The following is a 15195-nucleotide window of genomic DNA, read 5'->3' on the forward strand; positions in this document are numbered from 1 at the left end:
TCTCCAATTTCCTATTGAAATCATTGATTGTCTCTGCTTCCACCACACTTGTGGACAGACATTGCAGTTGCAATGTAGCAGGTAAAGCAAAAAGTGCTTCCTCAAATTTCCCGGCATCTCTTTCCCAAAACCATCAATCTGTGTCTCCTAGTCCTTGTACCATCAACTAATGGGAACGGGTTATCCTTGTCTAACTTACCTACACCTGCATCAGATATCCCCTCAATCCACATTGCTGGAAGGAGAACAACCACCTACTTAGATAACACAATCCAGAGCCATCTATCCAAGCTTTTCAATAACAAAAGAATAGTTGTGTTGTAAGTAGTCTCGATAGGAGCATAACATCAAGAGACTTTGATAGATTAACTGATTGTCTCTGCCCAACGCACCAGATTTTCTGTATCACCTGAACACTGCTCACCGCTGTGTAAAGTTTAGAGTATTTTCATGGCTTACATTTATGCAAGAACTGCAATGTTAAGGTTGGATTGTGAAGCATGACGGTCATCTTCACTGAACTATGTTAAAATGTCATGTTGAGAGATGTGTCAGTGTGGAAGATGCACGTAGCCATAGGAAAAAAAAAGGCAAGTCATGTAGCTGGAGGAGAATCCACAATGTGGGCGCGATAGACCGTGACATATTTTACGTTTGTGCCAAATAAGGACAGCTAAAATAATAGGATTAATGATATGCTTTGTACATCAATATATTGAAGTCTGTTTGATCTGTTGCTTGCTTTATTATGAAATGTGTTTTCAAGGCTATACTTTGTTTAAACCTTTTTGTGAGAACAATGGGAGAGTCACCAGCACTCCTTGCATGGAGAGAGATGATATAAAGGCAGAATTAAAGAAAAAAATGTCTGGGATCAGCAAGAATGTAACCTTTAGGATCCTTGCTAAAATAGAAAGAGTCGGGAAACATCTGTACTGTGTGTAGATTCAACCATTAACTAACTAGTGTCAAACAGTGATGTCAACCTGGACCAATTAGGACACTTGGAACAATTCAAAACTAATATGGTAACATCCTTGCACCACAAGAAGGATAAAAGAAAGGGTGTTACAGGACATCGTCAGCACACTTAGAGAGGGGTCAACAGAAGATCGTTGGTACTTAAAAGGAGAAGATAGAATATAGTCAAAAAAACACAGCAAGGGATGAAGAAGGAGAGAAGTCCATGCGGCAGCAAGCACAGAAACAAGAACGGGTGTTGTGTGTTACTGAATATCTATTAGCATTGTTAAGTATTAACTTTGTACATCTTGGTTAAGCCTAATAAACTCTCTGACTTGGTCACATAACTTGAGTTTGTACCTTGTCGGTCTATCTTGGTCAGGAATCTAAAGGTGAGACGGGTTGGGTATTCTCTGTCTCACCTCTGTTCAGGTAACATCTACCTGAAACTTACAGCTCTTTACTATATGCATACATTGCTGTGTATTTTGTCCTCCTTAAACTTCGAAATTGTGGGCCCGTTAAATACATTGTTCTTCGTACAGTTTTCTGCGTCACTCCACTGCATAGTTCTGCCCAGTAAGCAAAAAGGATCAGTTCGCTACTAAACTCTAAAATAAAAGCAAAATACTGCAGATGCTGGAAATCTGAAATAATAAGAAATGCTGGTAATACTCAGCAGGTCTGGCAGCATCTGTGGAGAGAGAAGCAGAGTTAACGTTTCAGGTGAGTGACCATTGATCAGAATATTTGCAGCACTTTCTGATTTTAATTCAGATTTCCAGCATTCACAGTATTGTGTTTCTGTTAACATAATCGTGTTGCTCAGGTGCAAGTTGAAACCATTGTACAGCATTCTATTAATCAAAACGCTGGACCAGCGCAGTACAGTAAGCGATGGTGGTATAGTGGTGAGCATAGCTGACTTCCAAGCAGTTGACCTGGGTTCGATTCCCGGCCATCGCAACCTTAAATTGCAGCTTTCCTTTATGTTGCAGTATTTTACAAACGAAAAAAATGTCAAAGCTTTGACAGAATTGAAATTGATAAAATATTCTTATCATCCAATCAGATTCATTCTGCCGCTTGATTGGCGTCACCCTGGAGCAAGTTTGCTTCCTTCAAGTGTTTCTCCAATTTCCTATTGAAATCATTGATTGTCTCTGCTTCCACCACACTTGTGGACAGACATTGCAGTTGCAATGTAGCAGGTAAAGCAAAAAGTGCTTCCTCACATTTCCCGGCATCTCTTTCCCAAAACCATCAATCTGTGTCTCCTAGTCCTTGTACCATCAACTAATGGGAACGGGTTATCCTTGTCTAACTTACCTACACCTGCATCAGATCTCCCCTCAATCCACATTGCTGGAAGGAGAACAACCACCTACTTAGATAACACAATCCAGAGCCATCTATCGAAGCTTTTCAATAGCATAAGAATAGTTGTGTTGTAAGTAGTATAGATAGGAGCATAACTTCAAGAGACTTTGATAGATTAACTGATTGTCTCTGCCCAACGCACCAGATTTTCTGTTTCACCTGAACACTGCTCACCGCTGTGTAAAGTTTAGAGTATTTTCATGGCTTACATTTATGCAAGAACTGCAATGTTAAGGTTGGATTGTGAAGCATGACGGTCATCTTCTCTGAACTATGTTAAAATGTCATGTTGAGAGATGTGTCAGTGTGGAAGATGCACGTAGCCATAGGAAAAAAAAAGGCAAGTCATGTAGCTGGAGGAGAATCCACAAAGTGGGCGCGATGGACCGTGACATATTTTACGTTTGTGACAAATAAGGACAGCTAAAATAATAGGATTAATGATATGCTTTGTACATCAATATATTGAAGTCTGTTTGATCTGTTGCTTGCTTTATTATGAAATGTGTTTTCAAGGCTATACTTTGTTTAAACCTTTTAGTGAGAACAATGGGAGAGTCACCAGCACTCCTTGCATGGAGAGAGATGAGATAAAGGCAGAATTAAAGAAAAAAATGTCTGGGATCAGCAAGAATGTAACCTTTAGGATCCTTGCTAAAATAGAAAGAATCGGGAAACATCTGTACTGTGTGTAGATTCAACCATTAACTAACTAGTGTCAAACAATGATGTCAACCTGGACCAATTAGGACACTTGGAACAATTCAAAACTAATATGGTAACATCCTTGCACCACAAGAAGGATAAAAGAAAGGGTGTTACAGGACATCGTCAGCACACTTAGAGAGGGGTCAACAGAAGATCGTTGGTACTTAAAAGGAGAAGATAGAATATAGTCAAAAAAACACAGCAAGGGATGAAGAAGGAGAGACGTCTGTGCGGCAGCAAGCACAGAAACAAGAACGGGTGTTGTGTGTTACTGAATATCTATTACCATTGTTAAGTATTAACTTTGTACACCTTGGTTAAGCCTAATAAACTCTCTGACATGGTCACATAACTTGAGTTTGTACCTTGTCGGTCTATCTTGGTCAGGAATCTAAAGGTGAGACGGGTTGGGTATTCTCTGTCTCACCTCTGTTCAGGTAACATCTACCTGAAACTTACAGCTCTTTAGTATATGCATACATTGCTGTGTATTTTGTCCTCCTTAAACTTCGAAATTGTGGGCCCGTTAAAAACATTGTTCTTCGTACAGTTTTCTGCGTCACTCCACTGCATAGTTCTGCCCAGTAAGCAAAAAGGATCAGTTCGCTACTAAACTCTAAAATAAAAGCAAAAGACTGCAGATGCTGGAAATCTGAAATAATAATAAGAAATGCTGGAAATACTCAGCAGGTCTGGCAGCATCTGTGGAGAGAGAAGCAGAGTTAACGTTTCAGATGAGTGACCATTGATCAGAATATTTGCAGCACTTTCTGATTTTATTTCAGATTTCCAGCATTCACAGTATTGTATTTCTGTTAACATAATCGTGTTGCTCAGGTGCAAGTTGAAACCATTGTACAGCATTCTATTAATCAAAACGCTGGACCAGCACAGTACAGTAAGCGATGGTGGTATAGTGGTGAGCATAGCTGCCTTCCAAGTAGTTGACCTGGGTTCAATTCCCGGCCATCGCAACATTAAATTGCAGGTTTACTTTATGTTGCAGTATTTTACAAACGAAAAAAATGTCAAAGCTTTGACAGAATTGAAATTGATAAAATATTCTTATCATCCAATCAGATTCATTCTGCCGCTTGATTGGCGTCACCCTGGAGCAAGTTTGTTTCCTTCAAGTGTTTCTCCAATTTCCTATTGAAATCATTGATTGTCTCTGCTTCCACCACACTTGTGGACAGACATTGCAGTTGCAATGTAGCAGGTAAAGCAAAAAGTGCTTCCTCACATTTCCCGGCATCTCTTTCCCAAAACCATCAATCTGTGTCTCCTAGTCCTTGTACCATCAACTAATGGGAACGGGTTATCCTTGTCTAACTTACCTACACCTGCATCAGATCTCCCCTCAATCCACATTGCTGGAAGGAGAACAACCACTTACTTAGATAACACAATCCAGAGCCATCTATCCAAGCTTTTCAATAGCATAAGAATAGTTGTGTTGTAAGTAGTCTCGATAGGAGCATAACTTCAAGAGACTTTGATAGATTAACTGATTGTCTCTGCCCAACGCACCAGATTTTCTGTATCACCTGAACACTGCTCACAGCTGTATAAAGTTTAGAGTATTTTCATGGCTTACATTTATGCAAGAACTGCAATGTTAAGGTTGGATTGTGAAGCATGACGGTCATCTTCTCTGAACTATGTTAAAATGTCATGTTGAGAGATGTGTCAGTGTGGAAGATGCACGTAGCCATAGGAAAAAAAAAGGCAAGTCATGTAGCTGGAGGAGAATCCACAAAGTGGGCGCGATGGACCGTGACATATTTTACGTTTGTGACAAATAAGGACAGCTAAAATAATAGGATTAATGATATGCTTTGTACATCAATATATTGAAGTCTGTTTGATCTGTTGCTTGCTTTATTATGAAATGTGTTTTCAAGGCTATACTTTGTTTAAACCTTTTTGTGAGAACAATGGGAGAGTCACCAGCACTCCTTGCATGGAGAGAGATGAGATAAAGGCAGAATTAAAGAAAAAAATGTCTGGGATCAGCAAGAATGTAAACTTCAGGATCCTTGCTAAAATAGAAAGAATCGGGAAACATCTGTACTGTGTGTAGATTCAACCATTAACTAACTAGTGTCAAACAATGATGTCAACCTGGACCAATTAGGACACTTGGAACAATTCAAAACTAATATGGTAACATCCTTGCACCACAAGAAGGATAAAAGAAAGGGTGTTACAGGACATCGTCAGCACACTTAGAGAGGGGTCAACAGAAGATCGTTGGTACTTAAAAGGAGAAGATAGAATATAGTCAAAAAAACACAGCAAGGGATGAAGAAGGAGAGAAGTCCGTGCGGCAGCAAGCACAGAAACAAGAACGGGTGTTGTGTGTTACTGAATATCTATTACCATTGTTAAGTATTAACTTTGTACATCTTGGTTAAGCCTAATAAACTCTCTGACATGGTCACATAACTTGAGTTTGTACCTTGTCGGTCTATCTTGGTCAGGAATCTAAAGGTGAGACGGGTTGGGTATTCTCTGTCTCACCTCTGTTCAGGTAACATCTACCTGAAACTTACAGCTCTTTAGGATATGCATACATTGCTGTGTATTTTGTCCTCCTTAAACTTCGAAATTGTGGGCCCGTTAAAAACATTGTTCTTCGTACAGTTTTCTGCGTCACTCCACTGCATAGTTCTGCCCAGTAAGCAAAAAGGATCAGTTCGCTACTAAACTCTAAAATAAAAGCAAAAGACTGCAGATGCTGGAAATCTGAAATAATAATAAGAAATGCTGGAAATACTCAGCAGGTCTGGCAGCATCTGTGGAGAGAGAAGCAGAGTTAACGTTTCAGGTGAGTGACCATTGATCAGAATATTTGCAGCACTTTCTGATTTTAATTCAGATTTCCAGCATTCACAGTATTTTGTTTCTGTTCACATCATCGTGTTGCTCAGGTGCAAGTTGAAACCATTGTACAGCATTCTATTAATCAAAACGCTGGACCAGCGCAGTACAGTAAGCGATGGTGGTATAGTGGTGAGCATAGCTGCCTTCCAAGCAGTTGACCTGGGTTCGATTTCCGGCCATCGCAACCTTAAATTGCAGGTTTACTTCATGTTGCAGTATTTTACAAACGAAAAAAATGTCAAAGCTTTGACAGAGTTGAAATTGATAAAATATTCTTATCATCCAATCAGATTCATTCTCCCGCTTGATTGGCGTCACCCTGGAGCAAGTTTGTTTCCTTCAAGTGTTTCTCCAATTTCCTATTGAAATCATTGATTGTCTCTGCTTCCACCACACTTGTGGACAGACATTGCAGTTGCAATGGAGCAGGGAAAGCAAAAAGTGCTTCCTCACATTTCCCGGCATCTCTTTCCCAAAACCATCAATCTGTGTCTCCTAGTCCTTGTACCATCAACTAATGGGAACGGGTTATCCTTGTCTAACTTACCTACACCTGCATCAGATCTCCCCTCAATCCACATTGCTGGAAGGAGAACAACCACTTACTTAGATAACACAATCCAGAGCCATCTATCCAAGCTTTTCAATAGCATAAGAATAGTTGTGTTGTAAGTAGTATAGATAGGAGCATAACTTCAAGAGACTTTGATAGATTAACTGATTGTCTCTGCCCAACGCACCAGATTTTCTGTATCACCTGAACACTGCTCACAGCTGTATAAAGTTTAGAGTATTTTCATGGCTTACATTTATGCAAGAACTGCAATGTTAAGGGTGGATTGTGAAGCATGACGGTCGTCTTCTCTGAACTATGTTAAAATGTCATGTTGAGAGATGTGTCAGTGTGGAAGATGCACGTAGCCATAGGAAAAAAAAAGGCAAGTCATGTAGCTGGAGGAGAATCCACAAAGTGGGCGCGATGGACCGTGACATATTTTACGTTTGTGACAAATAAGGACAGCTAAAATAATAGGATTAATGATATGCTTTGTACATCAATATATTGAAGTCTGTTTGATCTGTTGCTTGCTTTATTATGAAATGTGTTTTCAAGGCTATACTTTGTTTAAACCTTTTTGTGAGAACAATGGGAGAGTCACCAGCACTCCTTGCATGGAGAGAGATGAGATAAAGGCAGAATTAAAGAAAAAAATGTCTGGGATCAGCAAGAATGTAAACTTCAGGATCCTTGCTAAAATAGAAAGAATCGGGAAACATCTGTACTGTGTGTAGATTCAACCATTAACTAACTAGTGTCAAACAATGATGTCAACCTGGACCAATTAGGACACTTGGAACAATTCAAAACTAATATGGTAACATCCTTGCACCACAAGAAGGATAAAAGAAAGGGTGTTACAGGACATCGTCAGCACACTTAGAGAGGGGTCAACAGAAGATCGTTGGTACTTAAAAGGAGAAGATAGAATATAGTCAAAAAAACACAGCAAGGGATGAAGAAGGAGAGAAGTCCGTGCGGCAGCAAGCACAGAAACAAGAACGGGTGTTGTGTGTTACTGAATATCTATTACCATTGTTAAGTATTAACTTTGTACATCTTGGTTAAGCCTAATAAACTCTCTGACATGGTCACATAACTTGAGTTTGTACCTTGTCGGTCTATCTTGGTCAGGAATCTAAAGGTGAGACGGGTTGGGTATTCTCTGTCTCACCTCTGTTCAGGTAACATCTACCTGAAACTTACAGCTCTTTAGGATATGCATACATTGCTGTGTATTTTGTCCTCCTTAAACTTCGAAATTGTGGGCCCGTTAAAAACATTGTTCTTCGTACAGTTTTCTGCGTCACTCCACTGCATAGTTCTGCCCAGTAAGCAAAAAGGATCAGTTCGCTACTAAACTGTAAAATAAAAGCAAAAGACTGCAGATGCTGGAAATCTGAAATAATAATAAGAAATGCTGGAAATACTCAGCAGGTCTGGCAGCATCTGTGGAGAGAGAAGCAGAGTTAACGTTTCAGGTGAGTGACCATTGATCAGAATATTTGCAGCACTTTCTGATTTTAATTCAGATTTCCAGCATTCACAGTATTTTGTTTCTGTTCACATCATCGTGTTGCTCAGGTGCAAGTTGAAACCATTGTACAGCATTCTATTAATCAAAACGCTGGACCAGCGCAGTACAGTAAGCGATGGTGGTATAGTGGTGAGCATAGCTGCCTTCCAAGCAGTTGACCTGGGTTCGATTTCCGGCCATCGCAACCTTAAATTGCAGGTTTACTTCATGTTGCAGTATTTTACAAACGAAAAAAATGTCAAAGCTTTGACAGAGTTGAAATTGATAAAATATTCTTATCATCCAATCAGATTCATTCTCCCGCCTGATTGGCGTCACCCTGGAGCAAGTTTGTTTCCTTCAAGTGTTTCTCCAATTTCCTATTGAAATCATTGATTGTCTCTGCTTCCACCACACTTGTGGACAGACATTGCAGTTGCAATGGAGCAGGGAAAGCAAAAAGTGCTTCCTCACATTTCCCGGCATCTCTTTCCCAAAACCATCAATCTGTGTCTCCTAGTCCTTGTACCATCAACTAATGGGAATGGGTTATCCTTGTCTAACTTATCTACACCTGCATCAGATCTCCCCTCAATCCACATTGCTGTGAGGGGAACAACCACTTACTTAGATAACACAATCCAGAGCCATCTATCCAAGCTTTTCAATAGCATAAGAATAGTTGTGTTGTAAGTAGTAGAGATAGGAGCATAACTTCAAGAGACTTTGATAGATTAACTGATTGTCTCTGCCCAACGCACCAGATTTTCTGTATCACCTGAACACTGCTCACAGCTGTATAAAGTTTAGAGTATTTTCATGGCTTACATTTATGCAAGAACTGCAATGTTAAGGGTGGATTGTGAAGCATGACGGTCATCTTCTCTGAACTATGTTAAAATGTCATGTTGAGAGATGTGTCAGTGTGGAAGATGCACGTAGCCATAGGAATAAAAAAGGCAAGTCATGTAGCTGGAGGAGAATCCACAAAGTGGGCGCGATGGACCGTGACATATTTTACGTTTGTGACAAATAAGGACAGCTAAAATAATAGGATTAATGATATGCTTTGTACATCAATATATTGAAGTCTGTTTGATCTGTTGCTTGCTTTATTATGAAATGTGTTTTCAAGGCTATACTTTGTTTAAACCTTTTTGTGAGAACAATGGGAGAGTCACCAGCACTCCTTGCATGGAGAGAGATGAGATAAAGGCAGAATTAAAGAAAAAAATGTCTGGGATCAGCAAGAATGTAACCTTTAGGATCCTTGCTAAAATAGAAAGAATCGGGAAACATCTGTACTGTGTGTAGATTCAACCATTAACTAACTAGTGTCAAACAATGATGTCAACCTGGACCAATTAGGACACTTGGAACAATTCAAAACTAATATGGTAACATCCTTGCACCACAAGAAGGATAAAAGAAAGGGTGTTACAGGACATCGTCAGCACACTTAGGGAGGGGTCAACAGAAGATCGTTGGTACTTAAAAGGAGAAGATAGAATATAGTCAAAAAAACACAGCAAGGGATGAAGAAGGAGAGAAGTCCGTGCGGCAGCAAGCACAGAAACAAGAACGGGTGTTGTGTGTTACTGAATATCTATTACCATTGTTAAGTATTAACTTTGTACATCTTGGTTAAGCCTAATAAACTCTCTGACATGGTCACATAACTTGAGTTTGTACCTTGTCGGTCTATCTTGGTCAGGAATCTAAAGGTGAGACGGGTTGGGTATTCTCTGTCTCACCTCTGTTCAGGTAACATCTACCTGAAACTTACAGCTCTTTAGGATATGCATACATTGCTGTGTATTTTGTCCTCCTTAAACTTCGAAATTGTGGGCCCGTTAAAAACATTGTTCTTCGTACAGTTTTCTGCGTCACTCCACTGCATAGTTCTGCCCAGTAAGCAAAAAGGATCAGTTCGCTACTAAACTGTAAAATAAAAGCAAAAGACTGCAGATGCTGGAAATCTGAAATAATAATAAGAAATGCTGGAAATACTCAGCAGGTCTGGCAGCATCTGTGGAGAGAGAAGCAGAGTTAACGTTTCAGGTGAGTGACCATTGATCAGAATATTTGCAGCACTTTCTGATTTTAATTCAGATTTCCAGCATTCACAGTATTTTGTTTCTGTTCACATCATCGTGTTGCTCAGGTGCAAGTTGAAACCATTGTACAGCATTCTATTAATCAAAACGCTGGACCAGCGCAGTACAGTAAGCGATGGTGGTATAGTGGTGAGCATAGCTGCCTTCCAAGCAGTTGACCTGGGTTCGATTTCCGGCCATCGCAACCTTAAATTGCAGGTTTACTTCATGTTGCAGTATTTTACAAACGAAAAAAATGTCAAAGCTTTGACAGAGTTGAAATTGATAAAATATTCTTATCATCCAATCAGATTCATTCTCCCGCTTGATTGGCGTCACCCTGGAGCAAGTTTGTTTCCTTCAAGTGTTTCTCCAATTTCCTATTGAAATCATTGATTGTCTCTGCTTCCACCACACTTGTGGACAGACATTGCAGTTGCAATGGAGCAGGGAAAGCAAAAAGTGCTTCCTCACATTTCCCGGCATCTCTTTCCCAAAACCATCAATCTGTGTCTCCTAGTCCTTGTACCATCAACTAATGGGAATGGGTTATCCTTGTCTAACTTATCTACACCTGCATCAGATCTCCCCTCAATCCACATTGCTGTGAGGGGAACAACCACTTACTTAGATAACACAATCCAGAGCCATCTATCCAAGCTTTTCAATAGCATAAGAATAGTTGTGTTGTAAGTAGTAGAGATAGGAGCATAACTTCAAGAGACTTTGATAGATTAACTGATTGTCTCTGCCCAACGCACCAGATTTTCTGTATCACCTGAACACTGCTCACAGCTGTATAAAGTTTAGAGTATTTTCATGGCTTACATTTATGCAAGAACTGCAATGTTAAGGGTGGATTGTGAAGCATGACGGTCATCTTCTCTGAACTATGTTAAAATGTCATGTTGAGAGATGTGTCAGTGTGGAAGATGCACGTAGCCATAGGAATAAAAAAGGCAAGTCATGTAGCTGGAGGAGAATCCACAAAGTGGGCGCGATGGACCGTGACATATTTTACGTTTGTGACAAATAAGGACAGCTAAAATAATAGGATTAATGATATGCTTTGTACATCAATATATTGAAGTCTGTTTGATCTGTTGCTTGCTTTATTATGAAATGTGTTTTCAAGGCTATACTTTGTTTAAACCTTTTTGTGAGAACAATGGGAGAGTCACCAGCACTCCTTGCATGGAGAGAGATGAGATAAAGGCAGAATTAAAGAAAAAAATGTCTGGGATCAGCAAGAATGTAACCTTTAGGATCCTTGCTAAAATAGAAAGAATCGGGAAACATCTGTACTGTGTGTAGATTCAACCATTAACTAACTAGTGTCAAACAATGATGTCAACCTGGACCAATTAGGACACTTGGAACAATTCAAAACTAATATGGTAACATCCTTGCACCACAAGAAGGATAAAAGAAAGGGTGTTACAGGACATCGTCAGCACACTTAGGGAGGGGTCAACAGAAGATCGTTGGTACTTAAAAGGAGAAGATAGAATATAGTCAAAAAAACACAGCAAGGGATGAAGAAGGAGAGAAGTCCGTGCGGCAGCAAGCACAGAAACAAGAACGGGTGTTGTGTGTTACTGAATATCTATTACCATTGTTAAGTATTAACTTTGTACATCTTGGTTAAGCCTAATAAACTCTCTGACATGGTCACATAACTTGAGTTTGTACCTTGTCGGTCTATCTTGGTCAGGAATCTAAAGGTGAGACGGGTTGGGTATTCTCTGTCTCACCTCTGTTCAGGTAACATCTACCTGAAACTTACAGCTCTTTAGGATATGCATACATTGCTGTGTATTTTGTCCTCCTTAAACTTCGAAATTGTGGGCCCGTTAAAAACATTGTTCTTCGTACAGTTTTCTGCGTCACTCCACTGCATAGTTCTGCCCAGTAAGCAAAAAGGATCAGTTCGCTACTAAACTGTAAAATAAAAGCAAAAGACTGCAGATGCTGGAAATCTGAAATAATAATAAGAAATGCTGGAAATACTCAGCAGGTCTGGCAGCATCTGTGGAGAGAGAAGCAGAGTTAACGTTTCAGGTGAGTGACCATTGATCAGAATATTTGCAGCACTTTCTGATTTTAATTCAGATTTCCAGCATTCACAGTATTTTGTTTCTGTTCACATCATCGTGTTGCTCAGGTGCAAGTTGAAACCATTGTACAGCATTCTATTAATCAAAACGCTGGACCAGCGCAGTACAGTAAGCGATGGTGGTATAGTGGTGAGCATAGCTGCCTTCCAAGCAGTTGACCTGGGTTCGATTTCCGGCCATCGCAACCTTAAATTGCAGGTTTACTTCATGTTGCAGTATTTTACAAACGAAAAAAATGTCAAAGCTTTGACAGAGTTGAAATTGATAAAATATTCTTATCATCCAATCAGATTCATTCTCCCGCTTGATTGGCGTCACCCTGGAGCAAGTTTGTTTCCTTCAAGTGTTTCTCCAATTTCCTATTGAAATCATTGATTGTCTCTGCTTCCACCACACTTGTGGACAGACATTGCAGTTGCAATGGAGCAGGGAAAGCAAAAAGTGCTTCCTCACATTTCCCGGCATCTCTTTCCCAAAACCATCAATCTGTGTCTCCTAGTCCTTGTACCATCAACTAATGGGAATGGGTTATCCTTGTCTAACTTATCTACACCTGCATCAGATCTCCCCTCAATCCACATTGCTGCAAGGAGAACAACCACTTACTTAGATAACACAATCCAGAGCCATCTATCCAAGCTTTTCAATAGCATAAGAATAGTTGTGTTGTAAGTAGTATAGATAGGAGCATAACTTCAAGAGACTTTGATAGATTAACTGATTGTCTCTGCCCAACGCACCAGATTTTCTGTATCACCTGAACACTGCTCACCGCTGTGTAAAATTTAGAGTATTTTCATGGCTTACATTTATGCAAGAACTGCAATGTTAAGGGTGGATTGTGAAGCATGACGGTCATCTTCTCTGAACTATGTTAAAATGTCATGTTGAGAGATGTGTCAGTGTGGAAGATGCACGTAGCCATAGGAATAAAAAAGGCAAGTCATGTAGCTGGAGGAGAATCCACAAAGTGGGTGCGATGGACCGTGACATATTTTACGTTTGTGACAAATAAGGACAGCTAAAATAATAGGATTAATGATATGCTTTGTACATCAATATATTGAAGTCTGTTTGATCTGTTGCTTGCTTTATTATGAAATGTGTTTTCAAGGCTATACTTTGTTTAAACCTTTTTGTGAGAACAATGGGAGAGTCACCAGCACTCCTTGCATGGAGAGAGATGAGATAAAGGCAGAATTAAAGAAAAAAATGTCTGGGATCAGCAAGAATGTAACCTTTAGGATCCTTGCTAAAATAGAAAGAATCGGGAAACATCTGTACTGTGTGTAGATTCAACCATTAACTAACTAGTGTCAAACAATGATGTCAACCTGGACCAATTAGGACACTTGGAACAATTCAAAACTAATATGGTAACATCCTTGCACCACAAGAAGGATAAAAGAAAGGGTGTTACAGGACATCGTCAGCACACTTCGAGAGGGGTCAACAGAAGATCGTTGGTACTTAAAAGGAGAAGATAGAATATAGTCAAAAAACACAGCAAGGGATGAAGAAGGAGAGAAGTCCGTGCGGCAGCAAGCACAGAAACAAGAACGGGTGTTGTGTGTTACTGAATATCTATTACCATTGTTAAGTATTAACTTTGTACATCTTGGTTAAGCCTAATAAACTCTCTGACATGGTCACATAACTTGAGTTTGTACCTTGTCGGTCTATCTTGGTCAGGAATCTAAAGGTGAGACGGGTTGGGTATTCTCTGTCTCACCTCTGTTCAGGTAACATCTACCTGAAACTTACAGCTCTTTACTATATGCATACATTGCTGTGTATTTTGTCCTCCTTAAACTTCGAAATTGTGGGCCCGTTAAAAACATTGTTCTTCGTACAGTTTTCTGCGTCACTCCACTGCATAGTTCTGCCCAGTAAGCAAAAAGGATCAGTTCGCTACTAAACTCTAAAATAAAAGCAAAATACTGCAGATGCTGGAAATCTGAAATAATAATAAGAAATGCTGGAAATACTCAGCAGTTCTGGCAGCATCTGTGGAGAGAGAAGCAGAGTTAACGTTTCAGGTGAGTGACCATTGATCAGAATATTTGCAGCACTTTCTGATTTTATTTCAGATTTCCAGCATTCACAGTATTGTGTTTCTGTGAACATAATCGTGTTGCTCAGGTGCAAGTTGAAACCATTGTACAGCATTCTATTAATCAAAGCGCTGGACCAGCGCAGTATAGTAAACGATGGTGGTATAGTGGTGAGCATAGCTGCCTTCCAAGCAGTTGACCTGGGTTTGATTCCGAGCCATCGCAACCTTAAATTGCAGGTTTACTTTATGTTGCAGTATTTTACAAACGAAAAAAATGTCAAAGCTTTGACAGAATTGAAATTGATAAAATATTCTTATCATCCAATCAGATTCATTCTCCCGCTTGATTGGCGTCACCCTGGAGCAAGTTTGTTTCCTTCAAGTGTTTCTCCAATTTCCTATTGAAATCATTGATTGTCTCTGCTTCCACCACACTTGTGGACAGACATTGCAGTTGCAATGGAGCAGGTAAAGCAAAAGGTGCTTCCTCACATTTCCCGGCATCTCATTCCCAAAACCATCAATCTGTGTCTCCTAGTCCTTGTACCATCAACTAATGGGAACGGGTTATCCTTGTCTAACTTACCTACACCTGCATCAGATCTCCCCTCAATCCACATTGCTGGAAGGAGAACAACCACCTACTTCGATAACACAATCCAGAGCCATCTATCCAAGCTTTTCAATAGCATAAGAATAGTTGTGTTGTAAGTAGTATAGATAGGAGCATAACTTCAAGAGACTTTGATAGATTAACTGATTGTCTCTGCCCAACGCACCAGATTTTCTGTATCACCTGAACACTGCTCACAGCTGCATAAAGTTTAGAGTATTTTCATGGCTTACATTTATGCAAGAACTGCAATGTTAAGGTTGGATTGTGAAGCATGACGGTCATCTTCTCTGAACTATGT

General features: G+C 39.8%; 6 non-coding genes across 6 annotated transcripts; all 6 read left to right on the forward strand.

The window, feature by feature from the left end:
• Positions 1-1857: 1857 nt before the first annotated feature.
• trnag-ucc (transfer RNA glycine (anticodon UCC)) lies at positions 1858-1929 on the forward strand. Its single transcript has one exon. It is a non-coding gene; the product is annotated as a tRNA-Gly (tRNA).
• Positions 1930-3953: 2024 nt separating this feature from the next.
• Positions 3954-4025, forward strand: trnag-ucc (transfer RNA glycine (anticodon UCC)). Its single transcript has one exon. It is a non-coding gene; the product is annotated as a tRNA-Gly (tRNA).
• Positions 4026-6049: 2024 nt separating this feature from the next.
• On the forward strand, positions 6050-6121 carry trnag-ucc (transfer RNA glycine (anticodon UCC)). Its single transcript has one exon. It is a non-coding gene; the product is annotated as a tRNA-Gly (tRNA).
• A 2024-nt stretch (positions 6122-8145) lies between these two features.
• On the forward strand, positions 8146-8217 carry trnag-ucc (transfer RNA glycine (anticodon UCC)). Its single transcript has one exon. It is a non-coding gene; the product is annotated as a tRNA-Gly (tRNA).
• A 2024-nt stretch (positions 8218-10241) lies between these two features.
• On the forward strand, positions 10242-10313 carry trnag-ucc (transfer RNA glycine (anticodon UCC)). Its single transcript has one exon. It is a non-coding gene; the product is annotated as a tRNA-Gly (tRNA).
• Positions 10314-12337: 2024 nt separating this feature from the next.
• trnag-ucc (transfer RNA glycine (anticodon UCC)) lies at positions 12338-12409 on the forward strand. Its single transcript has one exon. It is a non-coding gene; the product is annotated as a tRNA-Gly (tRNA).
• The last annotated feature ends 2786 nt before the right edge of the window (positions 12410-15195 follow it).

The sequence above is a fragment of the Heterodontus francisci genome, chromosome 45, assembly GCF_036365525.1.
Source record: "Heterodontus francisci isolate sHetFra1 chromosome 45, sHetFra1.hap1, whole genome shotgun sequence".
NCBI classification, from domain to species: domain Eukaryota; kingdom Metazoa; phylum Chordata; class Chondrichthyes; order Heterodontiformes; family Heterodontidae; genus Heterodontus; species Heterodontus francisci.